This window comes from Schistocerca serialis, chromosome 2 (genome assembly GCF_023864345.2).
Source record: "Schistocerca serialis cubense isolate TAMUIC-IGC-003099 chromosome 2, iqSchSeri2.2, whole genome shotgun sequence".
NCBI classification, from domain to species: Eukaryota; Metazoa; Arthropoda; class Insecta; order Orthoptera; family Acrididae; genus Schistocerca; species Schistocerca serialis.
This window is the reverse complement of record NC_064639.1, coordinates 715237547-715255350: the sequence shown is the minus strand read 5'-3', so window position 1 is coordinate 715255350 and position 17804 is coordinate 715237547.

The window sequence follows — 17804 nt, the reverse complement described above, 5'->3', positions numbered from 1 at the left end:
AAGATACTTCGCTACCGTTGTCTGAAACGAATTAGATTACTGGAAAGCAATAAATGACATTACACATGAGTAAAGTCAATCGTGTAGGGAACTATACTACATGTTCAGAATGGAGGATATACTCCCACTACGAGCGTATAATATCATTGTATAACACAAAGTGATTTATTAAGTAGGTCAAGATGAAGAATTAATTGAAGTTATTATACACACATAAAAACAAATTTTGCATCACTCCGGTTCCCAGAACTCCTGAAGACAGACGTTGACTGTGGATATTGTATCACAGACACAGTCCCTTTGACTATTCATAGATGTCACTAAACTCGCCCAAACATATGAACAACCGCGCATGAGCAGCGTCTATTAGACGGAAGGGGTCTGGCAGCCAATCAGTTCCAGTCATTCCACCAGGAAGGAGGTAAACGGCTCGTGTTGTCTGTAGTTCAACCATGCCTAGGCGGTCAGAACCGCGGTTCGATCGCGTCCGCATTATTACTTTGTGCAAAGCGATGTTGTTTGGACATGGAGGAGATACAGAGAGACAGGAACTGTCGATGACATGCCTCGCTCAGACCGCTCAAGGGCTACTACTGCAGTGGATGACCGTTACCTACGGATTATGGCTAGGAGGAACCCTGACAGCAACGCCAGCATGTTAAATAATGCTTTTCGTGTTACGACGCAAACTATGCGCAATAGGCTGCATGTTATGAAACTTCATTTCCGACGTCCATGGCGAGGTCAGTCTTTGCAAACATAACCATGCAGCTCGGTGCAGATGGGCTCAACAACAAGCCGAATGGACCACTTAGGATTGGCGTCACGTTCTCTTCACCGATGAGTGTCGCATATGCCTTCAACCAGACAATCGTCGGACACGAGTTTATAGGGAACCCGGTCAGACACACTGTCCAGCGAGTGCAGCAAGGTGGACGTTCTCTGCTGCTTTGGGGTGGCATTATGTGGGGCCGACGTACGCCGCTGGTGATCATGGAAGGCGCCGTAACGGCCGTACGATACGTGGATGCCATCCTCCGACCGATAGTGCAACCATATCGGCAGCATATTGGCGAGGCATTCGTCTTCGTGGACGACAATTCGCGACTCCATCATGCGCATCTTGTGAATGACTTCCTTCTGGATAATGACATTGCTCAATTAGAGTGGCCAGCATGTTCTCCAGACATGAACCCTATGCCTGTGATAAATTGCAGACGGCTGCTAATGTACGATGTGACCCGTCAACCTCTGTGAGGGATCTTCGCCGAATCGTCGTTGAGGATTGGGATAATCTGGACCAACAGTGCCTTGATGAACTTGTGGATTGAATGCCACGACGAATACAGGCATCCATCAATTTCAAAGGACATGCTACTGGGTATTAGAGGTACTGGTGTGTACAGCAACATGGGCCATCATCTCTGAAGGTCTCGCTGTATGGTGGTATAACATACAATGTGTGGTTTTCAAGAGCAATAAAAATGGCGCAAATGATGTTTATGTTAATCTCTATTCCAATTTTCTGTATAGGTTCCGGAACTCTCGGAACCGACGTGATGCAAAACTATTTTTGAGGTATGTGTAACATATACATAAATGTAAGCTGTTTGTGAAGTGAGGTTAAGGACAAGGCTGCAGATTTATATAAAACCTCATCACTGTCACGTTTGTGGATCCGTTAAACGAATATTGGAGTCAGTGGGCAGATCTGCTTAAAATAAATATTGCAGCCACGCTGATAGAGCTCTCGAGAGGAATATTGCTGTCAGCAGGTGCAGCTGCTAAAGAATATCGCATGGAGCTGTTAGATAGAAGTTGGACCTTCATGAGGGATTAGGTACGTATTTATTGTATTAAAGTAGATTAGAAAGGAAGTGCAATGAACATAAGAGAGTTTGTGTACAGAAGTAGTTGCGTGTATTTAAGATGGTAATTATAATTTATTTCTGATGGTAATTAGGACAGTAAAAAGTTCATCAGGTTAGGTACTCATTGGTTAAAGAATGACTACATCCACTTACAGGTTTAACGAGAATTTGTTGGAATAAATGTAATTAATAATACTGACAATGTACGATAACTTCATGCTTCAGATAATGACTAACAAGAGTCTGAATCTAAGATTGTAACACTGAAAACAAAAATACATTTACTGCTAATAAGATCTTATCTTTCTGAAGACAATTTGCAATTGACTCAGCTTGCCAGCATGTGACTTGTTTGACTGACTCCGCAGTTTAGACAGTATTGCTTCATCTTAGAGGGGACATGTGTACCAGTTCGTGTGTGTCGACTGTTAGTGTGTCAGGTTTACTCCTGCAATAAATAACAGAGATACGAGAATCTATTGAAAAACATTGCTGAGCGACCAGACAATGTCACAGGTAGGGTATTAACCATGTGGTAATTGGTTTTGGAAAATGTTTTAGAACAAGAACTGCAACGACGCCACATTGTACACAGGAACGCTAGGGAGTATGACTGCGACTGCAGCCACAGCTGGGCGACAATATTCGGGCCGCCTTGGAGCGCCAGGTCGCCACTGCTGCTTTAAAAATGTTAAATAAACTGCAAAAAGGCAGTAGTTGTGTTCTACTATTAGAGGCTTGATGTAATGTTTAATACTTCATCAGACCAAACTTGTTATTGCACTGCCTCTTTGATATAATGGAAACACTTAAAGGGTAGACAGATAAATACGAAGATCCATGCATGTAACGTTATCACGAAAAATAAAGTGTGTTACAGCAGTTTATTGGTTCTTAATGGTAGAATTAGGTTGGTTGCGAGTTAGTAATGAAAAGTGGTCATTAGTTTTACGATTCATAATCAATGCAACATTTAATTTCATTTGAAAAGAATTTTGTGAAATAGTGAAACACATTCAGTATTCCTCAAAAGAGCTATAGTCTCTGAAAGACAGTTGAACTTCAGCTTTGCATGGAGAAGAAGTGCATTATTATGTTGTAACTGAACATTTAAGTTTAATAATCCATTGCACAAGTATTAGGTGCCTGACGCGGGTAGTTTCACTTGTGCCAAAGAGTTTAATAATTTCGCGAGCACACATAACTGGGGATGAATAAACAGACAGTCAGTTTTAAATATTCCTACACACCCTCCAGTATGAGAAACGCCACAACCATGGGCAAGTTCTCTGACAGCTTGGAATTCTGTCACCATCTCATCTTTCATCTATTGCACTGAATATTTCTTTCACTACCAGTATTAGATCCAGTTACCTCCGGTTCGATTCCTGCCTTATTGTGGATCAACAGCAGCCTCCTGCACTGCAGTGGGTATCGGTACAAAAACCAAAGGGTTTCTCATGTTTATGTTTTAAGATTATGGGAAAGACAGTTCCAGATCGCACACAGCAGGTTAAGTGCACAGATTATTAAAATTAACAAAGATTAAATTTTTCTTTTAAATATCTCCATTGTTTGAAACTTCCTGGCAGATTAAAACTGTGTGCCCGACCGAGACTCGAACTCGGGACCTTTGCCTTTCGCGGGCAAGTGCTCTACCAACTGAGCTACCGAAACACGACTCACGCCCGGTACTCACAGCTTTACTTCTGCCAGTATCTCGTCTCCTACCTTCCAAACTTTACAGAAGCTCTCCTGCGCAGGAGAGCTTCTGTAAAGTTTGGAAGGTAGGAGACGAGATACTGGCAGAAGTAAAGCTGTGAGTACCGGGCGTGAGTCGTGCTTCGGTAGCTCAGTTGGTAGAGCACTTGCCCGCGAAAGGCAAAGGTCCCGAGTTCGAGTCTCGGTCGGGCACACAGTTTTAATCTGCCAGGAAGTTTCATATCAGCGCACACTCCGCTGCAGAGTGAAAATCTCAATCTCCATTGTTTGTTAGTGTAAAGTGATGTATTATAAGTCAGAACTTCCTGTCATTACAGTGACGAATAAGCTATCGATACGGGTTGTGTACATGGTAATCGAAACGGTAGGAACTCCCCAATTGTGTCGCTAGATCATCATACGATGATATTCGTTGCAATATAGATGCATTTAAGGTGACTTGGGACCGGCGTTGAACTTCACCAACGTATAAAACAGGAATAACAGTGAGGACATGAGGACAACATCCTTGTCAGGAAAGAACGTATGTTCTACAGTATCCATAAATACGCTTCAAAAGCCCTAATACTGGGGAGCAGGAATAAGTCAACACGAATGTACAGTGCACGTCACACCGTGCCCACATCGCTGATTACCAGTACGAGGTAGCTGCAAAGGTATTTGCGTGTCCGCCATAGATAAATGCAACTTGTTGCAAGGAACGTAAAGAATAGTTATTTTATACCTTCATTCTTGTGAGTCCTCATTGGTTTGTACAGCACTGCATCATCACCCTATGAACTGTTTCAAGCGACCTTGGTGCTGGGATGGGGATTTCATGTCGCCACCAGGCACCGAGCGTTCAATTTATGCAGCCCGCATCGGTTCTTGGTTACAGAAACATGTTTTCGTAGATGCCACTGGTGATCTCGTAGATGCCACTGGTGATCTTTAGTATAAAAGATTCCACTGTCTGTCTCGCTGTGTTGATATTCATATTACAGTCCTTTTAGCATCACCTAAATGGCGAATACGCAGACAACTACGTAATGCACTACCCAGCCCAGTGAAAACAACATCCCTCGCGACAGTAACACCACGAAAACAATGTTGCCACGTGACATGCGTCCTCTGTCCGGATCACAATTGTCTCGATATCTGACAGGTTATGTACGCTGCTAACAGTGTACTACGGGATCAGACTTAACAGTGTGGACATCTTGTACCTACAAAACACCACCATAAACAATTCACCTTCATGCCCAGCAACATGCAAATATGCTGCCTATAGGTCACCGACTAATGGAGCCAACAGTAGACCACTTAGTAAAATCGAACGATAACAGGAACTCAACACAATCAGAAAAAAAGTACACACATCAAAAAAAGTATTGCGTCACCTCAGTTCCGAGAGTTCCGCAACCTATACAGAAAACTGGAATAGAGATCAACATAAACATCATTTCCGCCCTTTTTATTGCTCATGAAAACCACACATTGCATGTTGTACCACCATGTAGCGAGACCTTCAGAGTTGGTGGTCTAGATTACTGTACACACCAGTACCTCTAATACCCAGTAGCACGTCCTCTTGCATTGATGCATGCCTGTATTCGTCGTGGCATACTATCCACAAGTTCATCAAGGTACTGTTGGTTCAGATTGTCCGACTCCTCAAAGGCGATTCGGTGTAGATCCCTCACAGTGGTTGGTGCGACCATAAACAGCCCTTTTCAATCCATCCCAGGCATGTTCGAAAGGGTTCATATCTGGAGAACATGCTGGTCACTCTAGTCGAGCGATGTGGTTATCCTGAAGGAAGTCATTCCCAGAATGTGCACAATGGGTGCGGGAATTGTCGTCCATGAAGACGATGGCACGTCAATATGCTGCTGATATTGTTGCAAGAAAGAAAACTGGTGTTCTACGGATCGGAGCGTGGAATGTCAAATCCCTTAATCGGGCAGGTAGATTAGAAAATTTAAAAAGGGAAATGGATAGGTTAAAGTTAGATATAGTGGGAATTAGTGAAGTTCGGTGGCAGGAGGAACAAGACTTTTGGTCAGGTGATTACAGGGTTATAAATACAAAATCAAATAGGGGTAATGCAGGAGTAGGTTTAATAATGAATAAAAAAATAGGAGTGCGGGTTAGCTACTACAAAGAGCATACTGAACGCATTATTGTGGCCAAGATAGACACAAAGCCCATGCCTACTACAGTAGTACAAGTTTATATGCCAACTAGCTCTGCAGATGATGAAGAAATAGATGAAATGTATGACGAGATAAAAGAAATTATTCAGGTAGTGAAGGGAGACGAAAATTTAATAGTCATGGGTGACTGGAATTCGTCAGTAGGAAAAGGGAGAGAAGGAAACATAGTAGGTGAATATGGATTGGGGGGAAGGAATGAAAGAGGAAGCCGCCTTGTAGAATTTTGCACAGAGCATAACTTAATCATAGCTAACACTTGGTTCAAGAATCATAAAAGAAGGTTGTATACCAGGAAGAATCCTGGAGATACTAAAAGGTATCAGATAGATTATATAATGGTAACACAGAGATTTAGGAACCAGGTTTTAAATTGTAAGGCATTTCCTGGGGCAGATGTGGATTCTGACCACAATCTATTGGTTATGAACTGCAGATTGAAACTGAAGAAACTGCAAAAAGGTAGGAATTTAAGGAGATGGGACCTGGATAAACTGAAAGAACCAGAGGTTGTAGAGAGTTTCAGGGAGAGCATAAGGGAACAATTGACAGGAATGGGGGAAAGAAATACAGTAGAAGAAGAATGGGTAGCTCTGAGGGATGAAGTAGTGAAGGCAGCAGAGGATCAAGTAGGTAAAAAGACGAGGGCTAATAGAAATCCTTGGGTAACAGAAGAAATATTGAATTTAATTGATGAAAGGAGAAAATATAAAAATGCAGTAAATGAATTATGAAAAAAGGAATACAAACGTCTCAAAAATGATATCGACAGGAAGCGCAAAATGGCTAAGCAGGGATGGCAAGAGGACAAATGTAAGGATGTAGAGGCTTGTCTGACTAGGGGTAAGATAGATACTGCCTACAGGAAAATTAAAGAGACCTTTGGAGAGAAGAGAACCACTTTTATGAATATCAAGAGCTCAGATGGCAACCCAGTTCTAAGCAAAGAAGGGAAGGTAGAAAGGCGCAAGGAGTATATACAGGGTTTATACAAGGGCGATGTACTTCAGGACAATTTTATGGAAATGGAAGAGGATGTAGATGAAGACGAAATGGGAGATAAGATACTACGTGAAGAGTTTGACAGAGCACTGAAAGACCTGAGTCGAAACAAGGCCCCGGGAGTAGACAACATTAAATTAGAACTACTGATGGCCTCGGGAGAGCCAGTCATGACAAAACTCTACCATCTGGTGAGCACGATGTATGAGACAGGCGAAATACCCTCAGACTTCAAGAAGAATATAACAATTCCAATCCCAAAGAAAGCAGGTGTTGACAGATGTGAAAATTACCGAACTATCAGTTTAATAAGTCACAGCTGCAAAATACTAACGCGAATTCTTTACAGACGAATGGAAAAACTGGTAGAAGCGGACCTCGGGGAAGATCAGTTTGGATTCCGTAGAAATGTTGGAACACGTGAGGCAATACTAACCTTACGACTTATCTTAGAAAATAGATTAAGGAAAGGCAAAAATACGTTTCTCGCATTTGTAGACTTAGAGAAAGCTTTTGACAATGTTGACTGGAATACTCTCTTTCAAATTCTGAAGGTGGCAGCGGTAAAATACAGGGAGCGAAAGGCTATTTACAATTTGTACAGAAACCAGATGGCAGTTATAAGAGTCGAGGGGCATGAAAGGGAAGCAGTGGTTGGGAAAGGAGTGAGACAGGGCTGTGGCCTCTCCCCGATGTTATTCAATCTGTATATTGAGCAAGCAGTAAAGGAAACAAAAGAAAAATTCGGAGTAGGTATTAAAATTCAGGGAGAAGAAGTAAAAACTTTGAGGTTCGCCAATGACATTGTAATTCTGTCAGAGACAGCAAGGGACTTGGAAGAGCAGTTGAACGGAATGGACAGTGTTTTGAAATGAGGATACAAGATGAACATCAACAAAAGCAAAATGAGGATAATGGAATGTAGTCGAATTAAGTCGGGTGATGCTCAGGTAATTAGAGTAGGAAATGAGACACTTAAAGTAGTAAAAGAGTTTTGCTATTTAGGGAGTAAAGTAACTGATGATGGTCGAAGTAGAGAGGATATAAAATGTAGACTGGCAATGGCAAGGAAAGCGTTTCTCAAGAAGAGAAATTTGTTCACATCGAGTATAGATTTAAGTGTTGGGAAGTCGTTTCTGAAAGTATTTGTATGGAGTGTAGCCATGTATGGAAGTGAAACATGGACGATAACTAGTTTGGACAAGAAGAGAATAGAAGCTTTCGAAATGTGGTGCTACAGAAGAATGCTGAAGATAAGGTGGGTAGATCACGTAACTAATGAGGAGGTATTGAATAGGACTGGGGAGAAGAGAAGTTTGTGGCACAACTTGACTAGAAGAAGGGATCGGTTGGTAGGACATGTTTTGAGGCATCAAGGGATCACAAATGTAGCATTGGAGGGCACCGTGGAGGGTAAAAATCGTAGAGGGAGACCAAGAGATGAATACACTAAGCAGATTCAGAAGGATGTAGGTTGCAGTAGGTACTGGGAGATGAAGAAGCTTGCACAGGATAGAGTAGCATGGAGAGCTGCATCAAACCAGTCTCAGGACTGAAGACCACAACAACAACAAAATTGTTGCAATATCGGTGGGAGGATGGCATTCAACTATCGTACAGCCGTTACAGCGCCTTCCATGACCACCAGCGGCGTACGGCGGCCTCACATAAAGCTACCCCAAAACAGCAGGGAACCTCCACCTTGCTGCACTCGCTGGACAGTGTGTCTAAGGCGTTCAGCCTGACAGAGTTGCCTCGAAACTCGTGTCCGACGATTGTCTGGCTGAATGCATATGCGACACTCATCGGTGAAGAGATGCGATGCCAATACTGAGCGGTCCATTTTGCATGCTGCTGGGCCCATCTGTACCGCGCTGCATGGTGACGTGGTTGAAAAGATGCGCTTCATGCAGCCTTTTGCGCACAGTTTGCGTCGTAACTCGACGTCCAGTGGCTGCACGAAAAGCATTATTCGGCATGGTGGCGTTGCTGTCAGGTTTTCTCCAAGTCATAATCCGTAGATAGCGGTCATCCGCTGAAGAGTAGTCCTTGGGCGGTCTGAGCGAGGCATGTCATCGACAGTTCCTGTCTCTCTGTATCTCCTCCATGTCCGAACAACATCGCTTTGGTTCATTTCGAGACGCCTGGACACTTCCCTTGCTGATAGCCCTTCCTGGCACAAAGTAACAATGCGGACGCTATCGAACCGCGTTACTGACCGTCTAGGCATGGTTGAACTACAGACAACACGAGCCGTTTACCTCCTTCCTGGTGGAATAACTGGAACTTGTTGGCTGCCGGACCCCTTCCGTGTAATAGACGCTGCTCATGCATGGTTGTTCATATCTTTGTGCGGGTTTAGTGACATCTCTGAACAATCAAAGGGACTGTGTCTGTGATACAACATCCACAGTCAACGTTTGTCTTCATGTGTCCTAGGAACCGGAGTGATGCAAATCTTTTTTTGATGTGTGTATAATTAATTCTTCATCTTGACCTATTTGATAAATAACTTTGTTTTATAAAATGATATTATACGCTCGTAGTGATAAACGTAGAGGTAAACGGCTCGTGTTGTCTGTAGTTCAACCATGCCTAAACGGTCAATAACGCGATTCAATCGAGTCCGCTTTGTTACTTTGTGCCAGGAAGGGCTCTCAACAAGGGGAGTGCCCAGGCGTCTCGGAGTGAACCAAAGCGATGCTGTTCGGACATGGAGGAGACGGAGAGGCACGAACTGTCCATGACATGCCTCGCTCAGACCGCTCAAGGGCTACTCTGCAGTGGTTGACCGCTACCTATTGGACACTGCCCTTGTTGAGAGCCCTTCCCTGCACAAAGTAACAAAGCGGACTCGATTGAACCGCGGTATTGACCGTTTAGGCGTGGTGTAACTACAGACAACACAAGCCGTTTACCTCCTTGCTGGTGAATGACTGGAACTGATCGGCTGTCGGACCCCCTCCGCGTAACTGGCGCTGCCCATGCATGTTTGTTTACATCTCTGGGTGGGTTTAGCGACATCTCTGAACACTAAGAGACTGTGTCTGTGATATAATATCCACAGTCAACGTCTGTCTTCAGGAGTTTTGGGAATCGGGGTGATGCAAAACTTTTTTTTATGTGTGTATATGCCAGTTGGTGTGATAATAGTACATGTTTAATCAGTCTCATACACAACAAAGCAAAATCAATAAAGAATAAACACGCTGCCTACATAAATTTCACTAGAAAATTCTTGCACAAATTATACACTGAAGAACCAAAGAAATGGTACACCTGCCTAATATCGTGCAGGGCCCCCTAAAGCACGCAGAAGTGCTGCAACACGACGTGGCATGAACTCGACTAATGTCTGAAGTAGTGAACTGACTCCATGAATCCCGCAGGGCTATCCATAAATCCGTAAGAATACAAGGGGGTGAAGATCTATTCTGACCAGCACGTTGCAACGCATCCCAGACATGCTCAATAATGTTCACGTCTGAAGAGTTTAGTGGCCATCGGAAGTGTTTAAACTCAGAAGAGTGTTCCTGGAGCCACTCGGTAGCAATTCTGGGTGTGTGGAGTGTCGCATTTTCCTGGAATTGCCCAAGTCCGTCGGAATGCACAATGGGCATGAATGGATGCAGGTGATCAGACAAGATTCTTACGAATGTATCTGGGGTCCCACATTACTATAAGTGCACTCCTCCAGCTCGAACAGTCCCCTGCTGACATGCAGGGTCCATGGATTCATGAGGTTGTCTCCATAACCGTACACGTCCATTCGCTCGATACAGTGTGAAACGAGATTCGTCCGACCAGATAACATATTATATTTCCAGTCATCAACAGTCTAATGTCGGTTTTGACGGGCCCAGGCTAGGAGTGAAGCTTTGTGTCGTGCAGTCATCAAATGTACACTAGTGAGCATACGGCTCCGAAACCCCATATCGATGATGTTTAGTTGAATGGTTCGCACACTGACACTTGTTGATGGCCCAGCAGTGGAATCTGTCACGTTGAACAATTCTCTTCAGTCGTCGATGGTCCCGTTTCTGCAGGACTTTTTTTACGGCCGCAGCGATGTCGGAGATTTGATGTTTTACCGGATTGGTGATGTTCATGGTACACTCGTGGAAGGGTCGTACAGGGAAGTCCCCACTTCATCGCTACGTCGGAGATGCTGTGTCTCATCTATCGTGCACCGACTATAACAACACGTTCAAACTCACTTAAATCTTGATAACCTACCATTGTAGCAGCAGTAACCGATCTGACAACTGCACCAGACGCTTGTTGTCTTATATAGGCGTTTCCGATCGCGGCGCTGTATTCTGCCTGTTTACATATCTCTGCATTTGAATACGGAAGCCTATACCAGTTTCTTTGACGCTTCAGTGTATTACATAATACATTATAAGCTATAACAGGCTCTCATGTATAACATAATACGTAGTCAGATAAATAAACACAATAAGGCATGTACTTTTAAGCTCTGTATATACGTGTAAAGCTTTGTTTCTTGTGTCATACATGGGAGAAAAGATCCATACAAATTACACGATTACTCCATTCCTAGACATAAAATTTTGTTCACACATTAGGTAAAATGGACAAGGGAAATGAAATAGAATTATATGAATAACTTCAAAAATGCATAAATAGCACAAGATATGGAAACGAGACGCAGCACGACATGCTGGAAACCAGCTAAGTGACGTTTCAAAAACTTCTCCACGTAATGATTCCTCTTTCTTTAACAACGTAAACGTTTGGTAATTTCTTGAACCTTTCTTTTATTAGAAATTGATCTGTGTTAACAAGTGTCACATTGTAACTTGAGTACAATATGTTTTCAAGTGTAGTAATGTAATAGCATCTTTATGTTTCACAACCTAGCCATTGCGGTACAAACCTCTGAATAAATGTCAGCCTCATTTGGTGTTCTCTGCGCCATGAAAGGACTGTATATACCGTTACAATTATGCCCTTGTAATTGACACATACACAGCAGATCAAATGCTTCAAGGCCACTGTTGATGGACTCGCAACTCCAGGAAACATGGTTTCATCAAATTAAGTAGGGAACTCTATCTTACTGATTCGGTCCGTTACAGTCAGACTGAAAAGTATAAACTTTAATACTTTTGCAGTCTTTGTGTTGTGTTATTAACTCCAGACCATAATGATTTTATAGTAATTTATGCTAAAGACTGCACACAGACATATATACCGTCGTCACAGCACCAGAAAATTAAATTTAATTATCGGCATCAGAGCTTAGACCACGACCTCCGTCATTACATGCAGACTATTAAATATTATATATGTAAATGCTAGGACAGGAGCACAGGCACTGTTATATCGTACTGATCACTCAAACAGAAAATAAAATGTGTACGAAATAGTTAAAACCGATTCTTTTCCTGGAATTCGTATTTGTACTTAGCAACGTGATTCCTTTGCATTGTTAATCAAAAACTTTTCTGTATTTAACAGTAAATTTGTCTTGTCTGAGACAAAGAAGCTCCAGGTCCACTAATAACGCTTCTAGTGGAAAATAAGATAATTTTACTTAAACACTATTTGGCTCAACCCATCAAAATGTATATCTGAGTGTTAGATAGAACCTCTACCTTGGGTTAACATTGTTCTAAAAATTAATGATGAGTAATTCTCACTCTTTTGGTAACTTCTATAAAAATTAATACATAGGAAATTAAAATGAATAACAAGAATTAATTAGCCTAATATATATATATATATATATATATATATATATATATATATATATATATTATTGGTGTTTTGCCCTTAAAGAGCGCATTTGGACTAAACTACATGGCCAGTTCCTTTTGCTGCCTTCCTTGCTGCCCAAACTTCCCTCATTCGCTCGCTGTGTTTCTGTTTCCGGTCCTCTGTCCGTGCTTCTTGTCGGCTTTGTGTCTTTGGCTTCATCTTGATTGCCTTTTTGGTTGCCCATATTTCTTTCATCTTCCGTTTGTGATCTTGCTTGCGATCTTCGGTCCATTTTACGCCTGTTTGTTTGTCACATTGTATCTCATGTAGCTTACTTTTCTTAATGATGTTTCTGAATTTTATTCTGTCGTTTATTGTGTCTATTGTTATGTTGAGTTGGTTCAGGTCGTTTTTTACCTCTGCCACCCATTTGTTGTTTCTAGTGGTTACCCAGTCAAAGATATGTTTGGTCAGTCTGTGTGATGGCATTCTGTATAGGTGTCCATAGAATTGTAGTCTGCGTTTTCTAATCTTTTCTGTGATTGTCTCCGTATGTTTATATAGTTCCTCTGTAGGTTTCTTGATCCATATTCCATTGTTGTTAGTTGCGCCAAATATTTTCCTAAGTATTTTCCGTTCTACTTTTTCTAGTTGTCTGATACGTGTATGCCCTAGGATTAGTGTGGTCTCTGCTGCATATAGTGCCTCGGGAAGCACCACCGTGCCGGCCGGAGTGGCCGAGCGGTTCTAGGCGCTACAGTCTGGAACCACGCGACCGCTACGGTCACAGGTTCGAATCCTGCCTCGGGCATGGATGAGTGTGATGTCCTTAGGTTAGTTAGGTTTAAGTAGTTGTATGTTCTAGGGGACTGATGACCTTAGAAGTTAAGTCCCATAGTCCTCAGAGCAATTTGAACCATTTGAAGCACCGCCGCGTCGTAGTGGCGTATTTTGGCTTTTTGTGAGATAGACTTCTTGTTGTAATGATTCCACACTACTTTGTATGCCTTGTCCAGTTTAGTTTTTCTTTCTTCGTTTGAGTCTCTGTTATGTCCACTCATTTGTAGTGTTTCACCGAGGTATTTGAAGTTTGTCGTTTTGTAAATCGTGCCATACTTTGTGTTCAGAGATGAGAGTTTCTTTGTGCTCATAAACTGTGTCCTTTCGTAAGGGATCTGTAATCCAGTTTTGGAAGCGATTTCGTGTAGTTTTTCAACAGCGTCTTTTGTTTCTTTTATACCTTTCGTGACAATCGCCAAATCGTCTGCAAAAGCCAGGCATTTAATCTGTAGGCTTCCTAAGATTATCCCCTGTTGCGATGTTTCCCATTCTTTTATTATCTTATCTAACACCAGATTGAAAAGGAGAGGTGAGAGGCCATCGCCTTGTCGGACACCTGTGCGAATTTCAAAGGGCTCTGATAGTTCCCCACAGAACTTTACTTTGGAGGTCGTGTTGGTTAAAGTTTGCTCTATGATAGCCCGTGTTTTGTTGTCTACTTTGTATTCTACTAGAATTTTGAAGAGAGTTTTCCGGTCGATAGTGTCGTACGCCTTTTTGAAGTCGACAAAGGTAATGATCAGGTTCTATTTGTGTTGTAAAATCATTTTCAGGTTCCAAATTTGTTCCGCACAAGACCGCCCTTTACGGAAGCCTGCTTGGTATTCCCCAATCAAGTGGTCGGTCTGGCATTCTAGTCTGTTTAGTAAAGCTTTAGGGAGGATCTTGTATGTGACTGGTAGTAGGAATATTCCTCTGTAGTTGTTCGGGTCAGTCTTGTCACCTTTTTTGTGTAGTGGGTGTATCAGGGTGTATCAGGGCAGTTTTCCAGTCGTCAGGAATTTTCATGGTCTTCCAGATATGTTCCAAGATCCTGTGGATGTCTTTGGTGAGTTTTGGGTCTTGTAACTTACAGGTTTCCGCGATGATGCCGTCTTCTCCTGTTCTCCTGGTAAAATTATTTTCACAGACATCACAATTTTTTTCGACGTCGACGTAATGCTACTTCATTTTTTTTATTTTTTTACATAAATATTAAGACGGTTTATTAAGTAAGTGGAAATTGGTAATTGCAGGAAATAATTCTTATCAATCTAATGGATAAAAAATATTATTTTTAAATAAGTGATGATGCTCTCTTAAGGACAAGTGTTTGTGTATGATTAATTAACTTCGTTCTATTAATTTTGAATGCGAATTGAATCGCATGTTTGCGGAACAGTTTAACGGGCAGAAAGTTCCGAGAAAGTATATCAGCATCACGTATAGTGTCGTCCACAGACGTTGCGTATCGATTCAGCGTAAACAATCCATTTCGCACTACGCCAGGATGCCGCATGTAGCGGTACTTACGCGGCGTTTTCCTCTTGTTATGTTTTTCCAGGTAGACCGTCAGAGCCTTCTTGCAGCTGGTCTCCGTCCACAGTCTTTGAACGTTGTTTTCTTCGTATTCAAGTGCGTGATTACTATCGATGGTGCAGATCTATAGAAATGATTTTCATTTTGTGCAACACGTTATAAATGGTATTAAATTTTCGGGCAGTACCCACACAATAGTTTTTCTTTGAAGTATTATCATTTCAAGACTTGTTGATAGTGAGGTCAATGAATAGAAACCTCTGAGATCGTTTTTCAAAATACTATACATTACTGTGCTCAGCACTACAGAATGTTTTGTAAAGCAGGAACGCTCGGCATGCGAGCACCGCTGTTGCCGTTCCTCACTGTTAACAGAGGGATTCAGTCCACAATGTACTTCGACCGTTCAAGTGATCGGACGTAGGAGTGACAAATATGTATACTTATTTGTGCTTTAGCAAGGTTTAAAAATGGTTCCAATGGCTCTGAGCACTGTGGGACTTAACAGCTGAGGTCATCAGTCCCCTAGAACTTAGAACTACTTAAACCTAACTAACCTAAGGACATCACACACATCCATGCCCAAGGCAGGATTCGAACCTGCGACCGTAGCGGTCGCTTGGTTCCAGACTGTAGCGCCTAGAACCGCTCGGCCACCTCGGCCGGCCTTTAACAAGGACTAATAGTTAGAGAAAGCTATACCAGGCTGGTAGGTTAACTTTTTTCAGGCGCAGCACTCTCATTGGCGATGTAGCCGTTCAGTGTACACATGTCATGGCCGAAATTGAAGATGCTGTCTTCTTCAACTTCATGTCAACTTTAGGTCGGCTTCATATGTAGCAATCGTCCAAAGAATGTTATGAGTCCGGCCCCGGCTGCCACTAGTTACAAATGGAAGTGTTGGAAGCTGCAGTTCTGTTGATCACCTAATCACTCGACCTGTTACTAGCCAGGTAACATAGACATATTTGTTAGCATATTGAATCCTTAAGGACAAGTTCTATTCCTTAAAAAGGAACACTGCCTTATAAAATAGCGGCTCCCCTGCCTCTGCTTAAAGTGACAGACTTAGATATTAATTTTCCCACCCCACACAAAAATATATTTCCGAGATGAGAAACTGGTTGAAAGACCCTCTGAGCTGGAGAGGATCTGTATAAAAGAGCCTTTAAGTGCCGCGTTTGTGGGCGAGCGAGAAAGATGGTGTTATCTCACAAAGTGGCTCCTAGCAGGTAAGCCGAGTTGTGTTACGGTACTAAGAGCGATTGGTTCGGCAGCTGTAACCTAGGCTGAAGTTAACGCCCCTCTTCTCAGTCGTCAGTATGCAGGAAGAAAGGCGTTTATTTCTTGGAGACAACTCCCGTTGAGAAGAAGCATTAGCTACCTGACTAAAGTTAGAACGAACAACCCAGTTAAACAAAACGTATTCGGTTAAATCAAATTCTTAATCTTATCCATAATGATTGTTTCAAGGAATCCCATACAGTTTGCTTCTGTGATGTAACTAGTTATGTGGTTATAATAAACTGCCCACTTTTGAAACTTCGGCTCGCACTGACTGTAAGGTTGAATTGTTTCCAGAACGTGGTGGACGTGACACAAAGATGCCATTCGCACACCACTCTAACACGGAATCGATATGCTACTTTATTCTACAGGTTTGAGTCACGTAAGCGGCGTCTAATCAAACACCATGCCTATGGATCATGAAACAGTTCGGCGACTGGATTCGTGATTTTCTGCCAGAAAGGTCACAGCTCGTAGTAAGTGACGGAAAGTCATCGGGTAAAACAGAAGTAATATCTGGCGTTCCCCGAGGAAGTGATATAGACTTTCTACTGTTCTTAATTTATATAAACGACATAAGAGACAATCTGAGCAGCTTTCTTACATTGTTTGTAGATAGTGCTGTCGTTTACCGTCTAATAAAGCCATCAAAAAATTAATACCAGTTGCCAAGGAATTCAGACAAGATACTGTATGATCTGAAAAGTAACAGTTGACTCTAAACAATAAAAAGTGTGAAGTCAGCAACATAAGAACTAAAAGCAATCCGTTAAATTTCCTTTCCACGATTAATCACACAAATATAAAGGTTGTCGGTTCAACTAAATACCGAATGATTATAATTAAAGTGCAATTACTCACGGAGGTCCACTGTGGGTTGTAATAATCGTGTGGCAGCGAAATCTGGTAGATATGCTGTGCGTTAATGAGGGAACGTTTCGCGTTGTAAAAGAAATAGTTCCAAGTTTGGTCACCAGGTGCAAATCTGGCGCTGTACACTATATGATGTATGACATCTACGCTGTCATTTGACAAGCCATAACGTGAGTCAACACTACGCATAAATTACAGTGCTGCACTGAGAGAGTATTTCCGACTGGAAAGTGTGAGCCGGCCAGGGCGGCCGAGCGGTTCTAGGCGCTACAGTCTGGAACTGCGCGACCGCTACGGTCGCAGGTTCGAATCCTGCCTCTGACATGGATGTGTGTGATGTCCTTAGGTTAGTTAAGTTTAAGTAGTTCTAAGTTCTAGGGGACTCACGACCTCAGAAATTAAGTCCCATAGTGCTCAGAGCCATTTGAACCATTTTTTTTGGAAAGTGTGAGGAGAGGCCCGATGTCATTAAATGTTTAAAGACGATGGTGATGAAAATCGAAAATACGGGTAAGCTTGGAGTGGCACATGGAAGATGAGGGCGTCCTACCCCAGTGGAAGTTATTGATGAGGTTGCTGTTGCTGTAACACCATACAGCACGTCCACCAGGCGGTGCTAGTCACGAGAGTTGTCCATCCCATGGTCAACAGTACGGGAAGTTCTGAGGTCTATTTCACAATGGTACCCGTACAAGAGCAAACGGTGCAGGTATTACACCTCATAATCCATAACAAGGCTCTGAATTTGCTGTTCGGTTTCTGGCACGGATCGAAG